We start from the raw sequence: 4638 nt of genomic DNA, 5'->3' as shown, positions 1-4638 counted from the left end.
GGCCGATTCAAATTGAGAAGGCGGGGCTTAACCTGTACATAGGCAGGCTGCTCGTTGTGGCAGAGAGACTGATGGGAGGGCTGCCATTTTGAAATGTGCTGTGATACCTGAGAACTAATTAACCAGCTGTGTTTGCTGTACAGCCCAGATTGACTGATGACTTCTTCTTCTTCTACACCACACCTCTCAGTGTAGCACTGGAATATTCTCTAGCAAGCATCAGATGACTTCACAGATCAGCAGCATTTAGACTAAAAATTTAATTATAGATTGGTCAATTTGATTTACTTTCTAGAAACCCTCTAAAGCTCACATGTCAAACTCAAGGCTCAGGGACCAAATCTGGCCTGCCATAAGTTTTATGTGACCCTCCAGGCTGTAGAGGGCCATATAAGTAAACCCTTCAAGCTAACAGTGGTGCGCTTACCATTGCATCAATCAAATCAAAATATTTTTTCTGTGTACTGCCAAGTAACATTAACGTACAAAAATGTTTATTATTTTATTTTAAAAAGTTGTCATTGAATTCAGAGAAAACTGTTAATATTTCGACAGTCGGTCAAGATCACAAATGAGTCTCACACCCCAGCTCTAAGGCAGTGGATTTTATTTAGAGGTATCAGATTAAATGGACTTGGATAGAACCACTTGGAACATTTCAGATTTTTACTGTTAAGAACTTGGGCTGGACAATAAATCAATATTAAAAAGTATCACAATAGACAAATAGTCAATATCAATAATTATGATGTTTGATAAACCATGTATATATACATGGTTTATTAGTTCTCAGGGATCACAGCAGATGTCACCTTGACACAAGTCTTTTTTTTTTGTTGTTGCCAAAACGTAATTTGGGTTAAAAAAATAAAAATAAATAATTGCTTTTGCTAAAACATGATTTAGGCAGTAATTTTAGTAAAGTGACAACTTATGGAATATTCTCCAATCCAGAAACGCACAGGATTCTGGGGGATGTAGGCAGAGGAAAGGCCTTATCCACCCAGCCAGCTCAACAAGGTTGATGTCATCAAATAACTCACTCAGTCTTTACCTGGGAACATCCCACTGAGTAACTTGTGCATCCTCACTTTAAGGTTTCACCACCTTGCCTCATAACTGCTTAAAAACAACAAAAAAACAAAACAAAAAAAACCCCAGCATGGAGTGAAAACTGTGGATTAAACAGGAAAGGTCACACCACCATATGGGCAATATCTCAGATTTAATTAGATTTTATATCAATAATTATCGATATCCACTGATGTGAAATGCTTATACCGTGGTACGCTTTTCCGCCATATTGTCCAGCCGTGATAAAAACCATTTTCTTTGTGATTCCTTGTGTTATTCTGTCACATAAAATCCCAGTAAAACACACTGCAGTCTGTTGCAATGTGAGAAAAAAAAGTCCTGCAATTTAAAGATGTATAAATAGTTTAACATGGCCCAGTACTACAGGAAAATCCATTTGGTAACATGAAGCAGAAGTTCGTTTTAATTTAAAAATAAAATTAAGAACAAGAAGCCACTAAATGCCCCCACGCTCACACTGTCTGTCTCGCACACCCTCACCAGCCCCAACTCTGTTAAAACATTATTGTGTACTTGTTACTCGTGGCCAACATAAACAGCTTTATGTGCTCGAACATGTTGACAAAGCAGCCACATGGCTCATTGGCGGCTGATGGATGGCCGTGTGTGCTGTGCTAATTATTAGTACACATAAAAGGATGCTGTTATTTCCAGACCAGGCCCCAACCAGAGAGGTCAGCGGGTAAATACAGAGCCATCAGTCTGCAGCTATATCACTCAATCTTGATGTATGAGCACAGAGGTATAAATTAAAGGCGCAGCGACCTTGTTGGGGGTACCACACTCAACAGGACTCCATTTGGGCTAATTCTGTGTACAAGCTTCAAACAATAACCTACTATAGCACAGGGAGTAATTACTTTCCACGCGCACACACGCACACGCACACACACACACACACACACACACACACACACACACACGCACTCACACACACACACACACACATCTGGAATTAAGCTCCCAGAGGAAGTTAACACACTTAAAAAACAGAGGGCCAGCTATAATAGATGGGCAGAATTTAGCATGTGAAGGTAGAACAAGTGGATGGGGCGTGCCGGCTTTAACTTACTGCAGTTTGTGAACTTCTCAAAATAAATTGCTGACATCCAAAACAAAACAAAATAAAAAATAATAATGAAACGTTTTCTTTTAGCATGCATGCGAGATTCCATCTATTTAGCGTCCGCGCTCACAGACTTCCCCGACTTCAGCCGTCCCGTCTTTCACTGATGACATTAAGGCCGTAATTTCTACACCTTATCTTTCTGCATCCGGCTTGACAAGCAGAGCAAATCAGGTTGTGTCTGGACTTTACAGCAACTCAATTTGCTCTGCCGGCATGTGTTGCAGAGTGCAATGCAACAAGTATCTGCTAAAACGGATCCTACATGAACGTCAGCTCTAGGCCTGACATTGATATCGATCTTCAGATTGCAACAGTTGCTGAGATTCGAGACACAGAAAGAAACTGCAAAAAGAAAAAAAATCCACAACATTTTTGAATGGCTGCTGCTGAAAAGTGTGGTTGACTGTCTTTCTAATTCATATATTGAACTTGTTTTATTAGACTCTACTACAGATGCACCAGTCATTCAGTGGAGAATGGAATTGGACAATTTTCCATTGATTCATTTTGATTCTGAAAAATTTGATTTCCCCCACCTAATTGATTAAATGAAACGCCAACAAACTGAACACTCCTTTCATATTCAGCCCACCTTTTTAAAGTTTTATTAAATAAAATATGCTTTCATACATAGATAAGAGTAATCTTATAATTCCTTCATTTTCGGTTGGATTTAAAACAAATACATCTATCAAAAAAAAAATAATAATAATCAGAGTAAGCAGATAGGAAATTGGTAACAGCCAGGAAAGGTCTGATTGCACTCCGAGTTACAACGCATTTTTATCCACAAAGTCAGATGTTTCTGAATAGTAAAAAAATTATTTCAAAACTCAAGTACAAATATTTATAGCTTTATTGATATTTTACTCGTACAAGATGTACATTCATATTTTTGTGAATCAAAAAGGGGTGGAAACAAAACAGCTGTACGATGATTCATGTATAGGCATGCTTGCATATGAAATGAAAATCATTTGAATGGGTACAACAAATTCCATGGAGAATTGTTTTAGCTCAACCGTCCCTGAAATCTTTGTAAACTCAGACACGCTACATTACCATTTTTTTGTTGTTGTTTGTTTTGTTTTTTTCACACTTTTTCTTTTTTTTTTTTCCTGTTTTTTTTTTTAGGCAAACAATGCACTACGGCCACACCTCCTAATTCAAATTCAACACTTAAAAAAAAACAAAAACAAAAAAATACAAAAATAAATGCAAAGCCATGTAAAAATGTACACTTGTAAGTTCAGCTATTTCATCTTTCCATAAAACTTTCAGACAAAAATAATAAATAAAATAAAACACCCATAGGTTTAATTTAAAATGGAGACATAGATAAACATTTCTAAATGGAGGACTGGAAATGTAGAAAATGTTTGGAGGTATACATAGATCTGAAAATGATCTACATATTTAGTGCTGCAGTGTTATTTTTCTAAAAAAAAAATCTTTGAATTCAATTGTAATATTTTGATAAAAACAGTTAAAAAATAGTCTAAATTATCTGGGAAGGGTTGATTTAAAAAAAATCCATGCAAAATTAAGCTAATTATTCTGAAAACAAGGGCCTGCTTTGAGTTGCAAGCCTGATTTGATTCGTTCATAATTTAGAATAAGTTAGTTTTTGTTTTCCTTTTGTTTCTGCAGCATCCAAAAAACTGTGCTCACGTCTTCCCAGACAGATGTGCCCATTGAAACAAAACGTCTGAATACGTGTGGATTGTGTGGGATTATGGCACCTGATTGAATTTTCTTGATTGAAATAAAACACGCACTGCCATTAAAGATCAGCTTTCCACCAGTGCATGGAAAACAACCAAAAACCAAAAAAAAAGTTTCTTTATCATCGAGGATTAACTGCTAGCTGTTTTAACTTTTGTTTTTTTTTTTTTTGTTTTTCTTTTTGCTATTTACAGTATTGCACTTAAACTGCACACAATTGCATTTCAGTTTGACTGATGCTTTCTTCATATTTTTCAGAATTACAAAAAGCAGAACACAAAAAGGAATCCCCGTTATACCCTTTGTTCATCGTGGTGATATCAAAACCCGCCCCTCCCGTCCCTCTTTAATTAGTAAAGTAGTATCTGCTTGTAGTGCCATTTGTAAACACCCTCGTACAAGACCTGAAGTGCAAAGGCTATCTTCACTTCTTTTGCCCAAGATACATCACAACGAGAAGGAAACAAAGACAGAGAGAGAGCGCACCGTGAGGAGGAATTCAACCCGAGTCCGGCCGTCACAAGTCCAGCATCGCACGACAACGTCTCTTCCCCCTCCCAAAGCGAAGCATAAAAAAACAAACAAAAATAATATATAGAAAACTGTTGCGTTTGGTACAACACAAGTCCACGAGAAGAGCGACGTTGGATTGGGATGGAGACCTTTGACTTTGACCGTTGGGGGTTTAG

Source organism: Poecilia reticulata, linkage group LG2 (assembly GCF_000633615.1).
Source record: "Poecilia reticulata strain Guanapo linkage group LG2, Guppy_female_1.0+MT, whole genome shotgun sequence".
In the NCBI taxonomy this organism is placed as follows: Eukaryota; Metazoa; Chordata; class Actinopteri; order Cyprinodontiformes; family Poeciliidae; genus Poecilia; species Poecilia reticulata.
This window is presented reverse-complemented; position numbering follows the sequence as displayed.